Source organism: Photinus pyralis, unplaced genomic scaffold (assembly GCF_008802855.1).
Source record: "Photinus pyralis isolate 1611_PpyrPB1 unplaced genomic scaffold, Ppyr1.3 Ppyr1.4_LG2, whole genome shotgun sequence".
Taxonomy (NCBI): domain Eukaryota; kingdom Metazoa; phylum Arthropoda; class Insecta; order Coleoptera; family Lampyridae; genus Photinus; species Photinus pyralis.
The window spans coordinates 36,672,183-36,685,917 of record NW_022170403.1 but is presented as its reverse complement, the minus strand read 5'-3'; the positions used below and the strand labels follow the sequence as shown (position 1 = coordinate 36,685,917).

The window sequence follows — 13,735 nt, the reverse complement described above, 5'->3', positions numbered from 1 at the left end:
GCCATTTTTTGGCAAATTTGCTGCAAACTTAAAAAAAATTGACAAATAAAATCTGATTAGCTGAAATTTTTTAATAACCTAACTTTACATAGTACTGTCATGTTTTATAAAAATATATACGAAAGGGTACTTATATCAGTCGACCAATAATAATATTTCGTCTCGGGACTGTGCAATGAAACAAGCACAAACATTATTCTGACTACTTCCAAGAATCCTCCACATAAAATAATCTACTATAATTATTATTGTTGATATTTGGATGTAAGATAGTTATGTAGGTGTGTGCTGTTAGGATATCCGAGCATCTGCCACTAATTTCGCAGAAGGCGCGGCGGTGGTGGGTGGTCGAAGATTTAAAAAATTTAAACGTCTTATTATTAATAAACTTTGATTTATTTTATTTATATGAATGTACTGAAATGATAAATAATTATGCGAGACGATTTTTGCGGTATACACGCTGATTCAAATTCGAGGGCCACCATTGGTATCTCGGAAACTGTAAGAGATAGGTAGGTAGTTTAAATTTGGTAAAGTTGCGTATTTTGATGCTTAACGAAATGCGATTTTGAAACTGAAGATATCCGGAAAAAAACGAAATTTCGCAACATCGTTTTTTTTTACTGAAGTTATTTAAAACATATTTCAAAATAAATGACACTTTATTATGGCCACTTTCTTCCTCTATAAGATGATAGTTTTAAATTTTAAGTCGGACGTTTCGTCTCCGGTTAACCATCATCAACCTTTTTTTTTCTTATGGAAACCATTTTCATTTTTTTTTCAGTTTCAAAACGCATTTTGGTTAAGCATCAAGTGCCAAATTTAAACTACCTACCTAGTGCTCACACTTTCCGAGATCCCCATGGTGGCCCTCCACTTTGAATCAACCTGTATACTCTTTGAAAGACGCCATTAATTAGAATATGTAATAGGGAATTGTCGCGTTTATAATAGTATAAATGAAGACCATTACTACCATCTGATTGGTGCACATGACTAGATCACCGACTTTAAAAGCGATCCGACGTCGCGGGTTCGAACCGAATTTTGTACACGTTTTTAAGACATAAAAGGAAGGGCTGAAGAGCTTTTGAACCAATTGGAATCAAATTTAGTACACATATTCTTAGACATAAAAGCGCAAAATCGCGCATGGGCAGGTGTGAGGGTGGTATCTCTACCAAATTTTTTTGTGCAACCGAAATATTTTGTTTTTTTACGCGCGCACACTTTATATACGACATGTGCGTCATTGAAAAGATAACGACAAAAGACACTTTCGAATTCGAATGTGTTTATCGCAAATTTAAGTGTAGTGTAGTGGACGAAAGAGTTTTTCTTAAATGGAAAGCAAAAATCTACACTAATTTATATAACGTCAGTAAAACCATTATTTGGGGAGGATAGGGTAGCTTCATGATGAAATCATACTTTGAAATGAACTCTCAGAAAACTAAAATGGAATTTAATTTAAGGAATAAGGAGAAATTGAACGATTTCTAATTGATGCACGAACCTTTCCAAGATCTAGCATTAAAAATCACATAGGATAGGACTGTTGAATTCTTGCATTTAATTGCTTAACAGTAACAGTATTAATATCTAAGGCAATTAATGCCAAAATTTATATGATGCTCTCTGGTCTGAAATTGTAGTAATAAATCAGATTTGCTCTTGCATCGTGACTATGAAATAAAATTATCCTCCTTTCGGGTTAGCTCTTTTCCCCAAGCTATTTCCCAATGCTGATCCCTTGACCCAAACCATTGAACAATAGTAATCGAATACAAGCTTGTTCATACCCTGTTTTCAGGTTCCGGTTTAAATAGATTATCCATTTTATATGTGCTTTGTGTTAAAGTATCTTATTACGCGATTGTTGAACACGACGTTTCATTAGATGCACTCGTGGAGCTCTAATTCAATATCAACGGAAATTAAAGGCCTCTTATTTCATTTCTGTTTTATCTTGGACACCTTTTGCTTACAGGAATTGAATTCCGTTTGTTGCATTACATATTACATCAATCTCGCTTGCATTCCTCGTCGATAAGTTAGGTAGGCTTGCATGGGTAGGTACTAAGAAAAGTAATTCCTATCTAAATATAATAGAACAAGAGCTCGAGACAGAAAAAGGTGTAGGTACAGTGTACTTATACATCTTATTTTTAAAACAATTAAATTATTGATTACCTACACACATTGGAGTGCGATACAAATACCTGTGCATAGTTCTAAAGGAATGTGTAACAGAATAATTTATTTTAAAAAGTAATCAAACGATACGGAAATTATGCGGTTTTTGTACGCAAAGGAAGGTGGCAAACAATGAAAAGTTAAATTGGATTATAAATAAATTTTGATCCACGGTAGTGCTTGTTGCGCTGGACCTTGTGGTATAATGTGCTTCTAAGAAATCACTGAACAAAAGAAGTACTTTCGTAAAAGTGACTACATACAATGCTTACTTTTGTTCTTTCTGCAAGTTACTTACTTACTAACTGGGAAAGGTGTGCAACAAAATATATAGTTTTAAGATGTATACAAAGAAAACTAAAAGTGTAAAAGTAGAGTGTACAGTCAATAATATGTTGCACTATTGTTTGTTGCTTCATATTCGCGTACGTGCTCTTCTGTAATGTATCACGTTTTCTCACCACAGAAAATACCGTTTCATAAATCCCACTCTCGTTATTTTAATCACACCTCATCTACCTCAACTATAGCAAAAGGGAGAAATAAACGTCCAAGCTCATGAATATTTTTCATCTAATATCGGAAAGAGCGTTTAGGTATTTAATAAAATTTCTCTTCAAAGTTATTGGGCAGGAATTCCGTGCCTATGGGGAATTCAACAAATGTTAAATAGAAGGTGATAAAATTGATTTTACAATGAAAACGAAATGATCCTAATATGTATAATTGAAATAGCAGGTACGTTACCGGTTTATTGTCAGCGTTGATCAACCGAGCTTTAACCATCCAATATTGCATAAACTACTATAAATATCTTAATGTAATTAATAATACACGTTTCTCGCGTACTTGTCTTCTACTTCTAGAATTGTACAGTTCCATGTTTTCGTTCATTTCGTCTTTAAGAAGACAAACCCCGAATAGAACGGTCACATACTCTGTAGGGTGTTCCAATGAAATTTGCATCCTCTACTAAATCCCTGACTAAACCAGTTTACAGAAAATTAACAAAAACTGACCGAATACGATATATCTCGCATTTTATAGCTTTAGGAAATAGTAACCGTTACCTTAAAAATTTGAAATGTCACATGGGGTCGTGGGCCCTTTTTTTCGGATCTTACCTTAGTTTTACCTTTGAATATAAAATATTTTTACGATTTCTTTTTCTACGGTTAATCATAATTATCATAAATTATAAAGTATAAAGTGATTTATTAGCATCTTGACATATATGGTATATGATAATGCAAGTCAAGTACAAGAATAAATACACAAAAGAAGATAGTACACACGGCTCAGTTTCCTTCACAGAGTTTGCAATTCGTAGAATTCATTTAGTGAATAGAGGGCTTGCCTATGTAAATATTTCTTAACTATATTTTTGAAAGAGTTGAAATTATTGATACTTTTAATTTTAGAGGGCAATGAATTGTACAACTTTTTGCAAGCATAAAACGGTGACTTCTCATAAAAAGTCGATTTGTGCAAATCTGTCGGTAGCAAGTCATTAAATCTTGTATTGTAATTATGATGTGAGTTATCGCTAAATTTTGTTATATTACGCTTTGCATACTTTAGACAGTTGTAGATATAAATTGAGTATATCGTCATAATTTTATGCTTTTCGTTCTACAAGATTCCCTTTTATTTAGGTTGAATATCAATCGCAAGATTCTCTTCTGAGCAATAAATACCCTATTAATGGAGGCAGCTTGTCCCCATAACATGATATTATATGTTAAGTGCGAGTACGCTAGAGCATAATAGACATTCACTAGGCACGCCATATCAACCATATTTTTTATTTTATAAATTGCAAAGTAGCAACTGTTAAGTTTCGAAGTAACATGGTCAATATGCTGTTGCCACGAAAAAGAGCCATCGACACTAACTCCTAGGAACTTTACATTAGTTTCCAAATATAATTTCGATTTAGCCAGCCCTGAACTCAATATTGAATCCGGCAGTTTCTTTTTACTAAAATACAAACATTTTGTCTTAGCAATATTAAGAATCATACCATTGTCTGTACACCAAGACTTAAAAGCACACGTTACATACTCCACACGAGCTAAGAGTTCCCCAGTAGAAGGTGCCGCCACAACCATTGAAGTGTCATCAGCAAAGATTGTAATATTATTCGTTGTTATATAGTTTGGCATATCATTCATAAAAATAATGAATAATAAGGGCCCCATCACGGATCCCTGGGGAACACCCAGCTGAACAGGGTACTCTTCAGATAACTGATCTCTAACCCTAACAACTAACCTCCTGTGATCCAAGTAGTTGCAGATTACATTTAAGGTAGCTCCGCGAATGCCCAAAGCTGATAATTTGTCTTTTAGAAATCTGGGGCTGACAGTATCAAACGCTCTCTGTAGATCAAAAAACAATCCTATAACTAGGTTACCGGCGTTCAGTTCATTGTAAACGGCTTGCATAAAATGCGTAGTTGCATCTTCAGTTGAAAAATGAGGGCGAAAACCAAATTGGCAGTCAGTGAGTAATTTATATTTCGACAAAAAATTTCGAATTCTAAACACAATTATTTTTTCTAATAATTTTGAGAGGGTACTTAAGAGGCTAATTGGCCTATAATTTTCAACATTTGCTTTATCTCCTTTTTTAAATAAGGGAATGACGATAGCCAACTTGAGGGCATTTGGAAAGCAACCAGTATTTATTGCCAAATTAAAGACGAAGCTTAACGGATGTGCTACTGTGGTTGCAATATGCTTCAGAATTTTAGTCGAGATCTTATCAGAGCCCATCGAATTTGACATTTTAAGATTGTTAATGTAATGTACTATTTCCTCCGGCGAGATAGGATCGAATACTATAGAATTTTGGACATGGATACCTGTCGTGCACTTTGCGGATGGCGTTTGAAAATGTTGGTTAAGTTTATTTTTGGCAACGTTTGCAAAAAACTTTCCAATGAAATCAGCAACCGTTTTCGGGTGACTAATTTCCTCTCCTTTAATATCAAGACAGATTTCATTAGTGGTGTTTTTCTTATTACGATTTAATTGAGAGTTTACAATACTCCAAACTTTTTTGGTCGTATTGTTAGCTGACTCTATTTGTTTCGAAAAATATCGTTTTTTATACCAACTAATTTTGTGGTTGAATTCTTTTTTGCGCTTTTTGTAAACAGCATAGCAGTTAGGGTCATTTAACTGTTTAGCCACCCAATACAGATTATTTAGTTTATCACTCTCAAGTTTTAATGTTTCACAAAACCATGGGTTTTTATTCTGTTTGTGGGCTTTATTTGTTGAAACAAAGGAACAGAATTTGTTAATGTGGGATGTGGGTTTGAGAGAGCCACTTGTTATGTTGTAAATTCGCAAAATAACCCAAGTTGAGCCGAGAAGCACAACTGCACAACTCTAAACCAAAAATCAAAATTTCCCCAGACTGGAACCCCATGGCATATGATCGTGATAACCTGTCTAGTGGTAGAGCTACGTTGTTTTGTGAAATGTGTTGCTCGAGGATGAGTGTATCGCGCGGAGAATAGATTAAATCCACATAAATAAAACAAAAGAAGTGGAGGAGAGTGAAATTTAATTATATCGTTATAAAATTCAAATCAAAATATAAGTAAAAGTTGCCTTCTCACAACCGCGAGTAGCTCTAGGGTCTTCATTGATTATAAGGAAAGAAAAAGGGTCATTGAAAACCTTCCAGGATATGTACAATCACCTGCTACCACTTTTCACGGAAATGAATGTATTTACTAAGGATCTGCTATATTGGCCCCTGACATTAACAACACGGCTAAGAATATACGTAATGTATACCATATTTTGGTTTGTGTTTGTGGTTTGAGCTTAGTGCTTTGGCTAGGACATGACCTGTCTAAAGGTATACTCGAGGATAAAAGAGATAAAAGGGAGGAAAAGGAGAAGAAAATATAACATTCAATCTTATTTGGCCTCCTGGTCGAGAAGGCAAATTTTGAACTAGAACTAGGAGTCTCATGGCAAAATGCAAATCATTCCTAAATGAAATAGTCATAGACATGGGCTCTAAACCAAACAAAAACAAAGCAATTTCGAAGGGTTAATTTTATTAACCTCAATCAACACCATTTCAATTCCCTTACGGGGCTTTCTTTCGACTAGCCAACATTTTCGAACAGGTCAGGTCTCAGCTACACTCATTCAAGAAAGTCAATAAGTCGCTTCCTACCGGATCAGAGGGAATGATTATCATTCGCATGTCCTGTCGGTTCAGAAATCGCGCTAGTGGCATCCAAACTAAGAAGGCTTGAGGATTTTCTCCTTTTATTTTGGCTCGAAAACCGTCACGGTCAAAACTCTTGACAATGTCTGTCGGCCATCGGCAATTTTTGCCTCTTCGAAGTTTCCGCTCTGAAATCGGTCCGAACCGGTCGATGATATCGTGACTCTTAGTCAACAAATGGAATAGTTTCCAAAATACAACCAGAAATGTAAATCTATAATAGGCGAATGAAAAGCTCTCGGAAAGACCTAAAATTAAAAAAATACGTCCAATTCCGATTAATGGTTCACGAGAAATCAGCTTTTGACTTTGGGCTTGTTTTCGAGATAATCAGAAATGATTTTGCAAATCGGGTCTCATCTAACGATTCTTTAAAGCGTGAACTATTTTTATGCTTCTATTTGACCAAAATGTATGATTTTTATTAATCAGAGTACAAGTGTCACAAAAGTATAATATGTGAGAGTACCAAGTAGATTGTTTGCAACATATTCGATATAATATAAGAGCTGTATACATGGTGTAACAATTTTGCAGAAATTCCCAAAATTTCTACCCCAAAAAGTGGATTCCTAAACAAGAGTGCGAAAAATTCTGATTTCTACGAGATATTCATTTAAAAGAATATATACGGGCAGTTTCCTTATTGTATTCTTTTAAATGGGAAATAATATATGACCTGAAGTACAGTGGGGAAAGAACGCAAAATGAAATAAAATAAAATGACCAACAGTGAAAGAGTTGTTAATGAGCAAAATGATTTTTGCAATTGATTAATTGACAAAAAAATCATGATAAATATGAATTATAAATCATATACACAAAGCATAATCGCAAAAACAGATTAAAAGCAAGTTCCAAAATAAAGAACCGGTTAGGGTACAAGCTCGTAGCTGTACAATGGGTAACTAATCTTTGGTGCAATAATACTGTTTGTCAAACGCAAAAATGAAGATTACATGGCATTGGAAGGCCATTTAACGTAAACACCAAAATATGTGGTAATTAGTGAATTGCAACTCACATACATTCTACACCGCGAAGATTTTTTGTTGTAAGTAACATGTACTGGTGCTGGACTCAATTTCGCGCTAATTGCCTCTCGCGCTTCGACGTGAATTTCCCTACGGGTTAACCTGAATTCTTCACAGATTCTAAATCTACCTCGTGCAAAGTTACGGGTGGTTAACCGCTCAACGTGAACGCTATCGTAGCTTAACGTGCATTGCTCCACGGCTCTCTACTAATTACATAATTCCCACTACTTTTATTTTATAATTCGCACTGATCCTCGGGCACACAGCCCTCTGTACTAATAAAACTTCTTTTTTCTAGCTGAGATCCCTTAACAGCTATAAATTGACTTCGTGTGAAGTAGTATACTGCTGAATCAGCAATTCACACGCTGTGTACCAGTTCCGATAAAAACGGACTTGTCTTTTGAAAAATTGTTGTGTAATTCCTGCTGACTTCATTCTGCCCGATGACTTCTAGGCGCCTCAAATTTACATACGCAAATACATTTGTCGGGGCTGTACTTAATCCAAGACCATTCGCTGCACACAAAATCGAAGAAATTAAGTAAACTTCTATTCAAATAAAAATCCGTCAACGGGTCCCCACTTTCGAACTTTGAAATGTGCTTACAAATAGGTTTTGGAACTGTTTTAATAAATATCTATACATCAAGGTGGCTTGTTTGTACCTTGGTCAAAAACTAATCTGTAGAGTACGTCGAATAATATAAAGAGACGACATATAGCAATTAAGTAATGATTTGGTTTGCATTTGATAATTGAGTAGCTCCATCCATTCACTGTTAATGCAACTGCGAACACGTGAAGTAACCCACTTTGAGAGAGTTAATTGCTTTAAGATCTAAATAATTGGCGTCGTGCAGAAAGCATTAGTATCTGTATAAGTGAGAGCCAATTACCCGTAAGAACGAAATTCGTATTACCCGACAAAAGTTTTAATAATATAAAGTAACTTTTTTAAATGGAACGCCCTGTATGTATATCTTTACATAATATTTTAAAAGAAAATGAAATTCTGAATAAAACTTTCTAGCTTATTTTCGCGTATATCTTCTTCTGATTAAAGTATCGGTTGCTTGCGTCGTATACGATCTTTGTAATAAACTGAAAAAAAAATTAACGTAAGATAAAATAAACATCCCATCGGGATAAATGTTTCGTTTTAAACTTAAAAAAAATTGCAAGTAGTTCTTTAAATTCCAATTTTTGGTGGTTGTTAAACATTTTTTATCCAGGATTTCATTTTCTTTCGAAATTCAAGATATACAAAGCGTTCCCCTCACAAAAGGTTACTTTTTAGGCTATCTTCACAAAAACGTTGATTTTGTGGTCGCTTTTGCTAACTTTACTTTATTGTACACATCTGTCAAACTGTACTTATTTGAAACTGATGTGTGAGAAACTGTTTGATACAAAGCGTCGATCCTAGCCCCATCAAGGATTGGGCCATCCACGTGCGTTTTTTTCATTTTCGAACTTTTAGGAATGTTTCACACTATTTTGCATAATCTCAATGTTCACATTTTTTTTTTTTTTTTTTTTTTTGGACAGGTGGGGAAATGCATTACGCACACTCCAGATGGAGGTCTCAAATTATAGTTTGACGTTTCAATCTTTGCTGCTTGCAGACCTTTTTGAAATGTAGAACCAAAACATGAGGAAGATGTTTTTGCTTACATTATTATACGAAGAATCACCAGCAATTAACCGAGAATACAAGTAGCTACCTATACCTACCATCAAAGTAGGTAATCAGGTTTCTAATAATTGTACAGCATGTTAACTATAAGGTCTTGGAAGCCACAGTTACGAAGGACCTATTGCATTTGACATTATTAAAATGTTGTGCAACGGTGGAAGTTGCGATTGTACCTACTTTTACTCTCAAACGTTTCCTCTTAGATCATAGTATGAGCTAAGCGCCTGCCAGCCGCACGGACTCAAATTTAAATGTGAAGGTGAACCTTGTGATTTTAGGTTTATACGAAAAAATTACGTCAGAAAGTTGATGAGCGCATGCGTACTCGCCGAAGTTCGCTTGTCAGTTTAATCCACAGAATACGGCCTTCGTTTAATCTTAATAAGCTCGTGCTCGTACACTTATACACTGACCTGAATGAAAAATGAGGTCGGTTTCATGGAATTTGTCGTTTTCTACATGATCACGAATGCTGCTATCATACGAAGCCTTAAATTGTACCTTCTTTTGCGTACATTCGCTCTATTCGACTGCGAAAGTGAAGCGGTGCATTCGCCAAAGATGTGACTGACGTCAACATAACCTCAAAATTGCGGAAACCTAACGAAAATCAGTAATTACGTCTTATTCCCATATATCTAACTGCATTCGGTTGTTTCAGTATTCAACCGCCTTGACTTTTTAGCTTCCTAGCATGTGCTAGGTAGCTATTAATTGCGATAGCCGTTTTTTGAACATTTCAAAATTTCATCAAATGTCGACGTTTTAGACCATGTTAAGCAACTTTTAAAGAATAAAATTTTTTTCCGTCTGTATGTACGTACGTACGTACGTTTGTTGGCAATTTTCTGAGAAAACGGCTCGACGGATTTTGTTGAAATTTTGTATATATGTTTTAGGCATACCGAACAGAAAAATAACGGGCCGGATTTTTGAAAAAAAATTTTGGAGCGCCGTAACGGCATCGAACTTTTTTTTCAAATAGCAACCTAAAATTTTTATTCTATTATTTGGAAGACCTTATTTTCCTGTGTACAACCTACAAAAAATTGGGCCGGGTTATATTATCAAAAAACGGAGAAAAAAATTGTCAAAGTCAAAAAAATTGTGTTGCATATGTGCAAAACGCAACGATCTTGTTTCTGAAGCAATTTAAACGAAATTTCTATGGTAAGTCCCTTTAATAAAAGCAAACAAAATTCATGCGCAAAAATCGTGTTGCGCATGCGCAGAAATGCAATTTTCTTATTTATGGAACAATTAAAACGAAATTTGGATGGTACGTCCTCCTAATAAAAGAAAACAAAATGCATGCGCAAAAAATCGAGTTGCGCATGTGCAACATCCAACTTTCTTATTTATGGAGCAATTTTAACGAAAATTGGATAGTAGGTCCCTCTAATAAAAGCAAACAAAATGCATGCGCAAAAATCGTGTTGCGCATGCGCAGAAATGCAATTTTCTTATTTATGGAACAATTAAAACGAAATTTGGATGGTACGTCCTCCTAATAAAAGAAAACAAAATGCATGCGCAAAAAATCGAGTTGCGCATGTGCAACATCCAACTTTCTTATTTATGGAGCAATTTTAACGAAATTTGGATGGTAGGTCCCTCTAATAAAAGCAAACAAAATGCATGCGTAAAAAATGCACCTTTCTTATTTTTTCCGTCTGTATGTACGTACGTACGTTTGTTGGCAATTTTCTGAGAAAACGGCTCGACGGATTTTGTTCAAATTTCGGATATGTATATTAGGCATACCGAACAGAAAAATAACGGGCTGGATTTTTGAAAAAAAATTTTGGAGCGCCGCAATGGCATCAAACTTTTTTTTTCAAATAGTAACCTGAAATTTTTATTGAGTTATTTGGAAGATCTTATCTTCCTGTGTACAACCTACAAAAATTGTGTCGGGTTTTATTACCAAAAAATGTTTCAAAACCCACTCGTGGGTATTGCCGCGTAACACATTGTAAATGATGAGTAATGGGCAAATATAGACCATAGCAGCTATCAATTAGTGAAAATCTGAAGTCTCTTGGTGACCCAGGGGCCGAGATCTCGATGGAACAGACGGACGGACATAGACAGACAGACGAAAACACAAGCACATAAGCGTTACCTCAGCATCGTTGTGATACACTAAAAAGTTGGCATTGCGCAGTTTGCGCGCATATGCACACCTGATTTTTACGATTTGCGATATGTTGCCATTACTAGAAGCATCTGTGGTTAAAATTTCAAAGAAATTATAACGCGCGAGCTGCAAAAGGCAAGGCGCTACAAAAAATACCATGTGCTTTTTAAATAAAAACACACGCCGCTGACCGGCCAGCTAGCTATGTTGACAAAAGGGTAAACAGCGGAGAGAGCAAGACAAATATACAGGGACGTAGGTAAAAGAATTCAATACAATTGGTAATGGCTCCGTAGCTATCCTCGATTTCAACTCAATCTTCTCTACTTACGGTTAGTGGTTCTGGTAGAGTCTTTTGGGCGCCACCTAATTCGTCCAATATCGCTTATCACTACCCGAACTAGGAAAAGGTAGCTTAGCTTAAAAAAATATGTAACTATAATCCCACAAAAATAATTATTTATTGGGGTGCTCTGCACCTTCATAAAAGCACAACCAAAACTTCGGTTCCCCAATGGGAATCCCAAAAACTTAGGTCCAACTATGAGGCTTTAACAATAAATACTCCAAATTAATTCAAACATAAAACATTTACAAAAAAAAATTTCCCCCATGAAATACGGAATAAAACCCACCAGAATCTCTGGGGTCAGAACACAAATATTGTTACCGTGGCACAAGTGATGAATTAGATAAAGTGATTTCAATCCCTTAATCGGTAGCTTGGGGGCAATGAAGTGGTTCAAGTCGTTACGAGCTCGTACGTTACATACTGGTTATTACTTCGTACATGGGAGTAATACTTAAGTGATTATCAATTATCGTATCCCAATATTCCAAGCTGACTAATTAACAGTATTACAATTGGCTTGAGTGCATATGCCAATTACCACAATGTGGGTCCAATTCAATACAAACAGATAAATTTATAACATTTACATCACCACAGGATCAAATATTTACGTCTGAATGGCTCCTCTGGGTCCTGGTGTAAGTCTTCTACGTAGTGCAATAAAAAGGTGTCGGTTATTAGAAGAGTTCGGCTTAGCCCGCAAGATCGTAACGTTGCAATGCTAGACTTTACGGCACTGCTCTGCAATATTCTGTCGCCTAACTTCCCAAGTTCAATCCATCCTCAATAACACCATTCGGTACGTAGATCGGTACAAGGATTTTATCTAGTACAAGGACTCCTATCCAATACAAGGACTCTAAAAATATAACCTAATTACGACTGGTTCTCACTTAAATATAGACGAACGAACCTCTAAGTAGAGAGTAAACAAAAAAAACTTCGTCAAACAGCAAGTAATGTAAAAGGCGTTATATCGTGGATCGGATCGGTACCGATGAGTGTTTCGGCTTCAAGATTAAAATTCCATTTCGGAAAGTTGCTGTCGATTTAGATTCCTTAACGACACAACATTTAAGTTCGTTGGCAAGTAAAAATGCTTTCGCAAATGGTTAATTCACCAACGGAACATGAAGATGGTAAAACACACACCGAATCCCAGTCAAAAACACACGTTCCTCTTGCAAGTTCTAGCGAGAAGACCCCACTTTCTTTCCGAATTTCCGGCTAGTGCAACGAAGAAATTTATCTCCAACCAATTAAATCACAGAACGGCCTTTACAATACCATATAAGGAAATCTCCAAAACGCTTATCGAAAACGGAAATGAATTATCACCAATACGAACATAGATAGATATGAAAATAACACCAACGCAAATGCATAAAGTTACTAGATGGGTTGCATTCAGCGCGGCGCAAAAAGTTATACACAGAGTGAATAAAAGTGAAATATAGACAACATGTTGGCATTGTTTTAAAACTGTTACAAAATATCTGGCAATTTTTGGTTTCAGCTAGGAAGTTATTCTGTCAAGAATTTGACACCTGGTTTTATCCTGCACCACTCAACAAAATTTTCATATTGTTTGAGGTAAAACCGTTGTGATTTTGCAGGGAGCAGACTTAGGGTCGCAACGCTTGCAGCCGGTATCACCCATTTTGATACGTACAAAACACACGCAAAGATGCTAATTATAATTACGTACGACAAGAAATGCTTTATTTTTAATTGTCTAAGAGATAACTATGATTTTCAGAAAAAATATGTTTATGAGCAAATTTTTGAATTCTTTTTTGATGATCGCCTAAAAAATGTTGTGTGGACCTTGGCCAAAAGTGATTTGTTAGGCCTCATCTGAATTGCGGCCTCGGCTGCCGCCTCGGTCGCAAACAACAGCTTCGGCCAAAAAAGATCACTTTTACGGCCTTGGTACACAAATAACTATTATTGAATATCTTGATAACCGCATGCCTGCAATTATTTTTATCATGCGACCGTTGCAATCGTGAGAAATTTCATATTTTCTAATTAAACAACTTCGTAAC

General features: G+C 35.7%; 1 long non-coding RNA gene across 1 annotated transcript; it reads right to left on the bottom strand.

Annotated features, from left to right (window-relative positions):
- Positions 1-11,777: 11,777 nt before the first annotated feature.
- LOC116164549 lies at positions 11,778-12,681 on the bottom strand. Its single transcript, XR_004143934.1, has 2 exons — positions 12,601-12,681; positions 11,778-12,546 (listed from the first exon to the last, which is right to left on the bottom strand). It is a non-coding gene; the product is annotated as an uncharacterized LOC116164549 (long non-coding RNA).
- Positions 12,682-13,735: the final 1,054 nt, after the last annotated feature.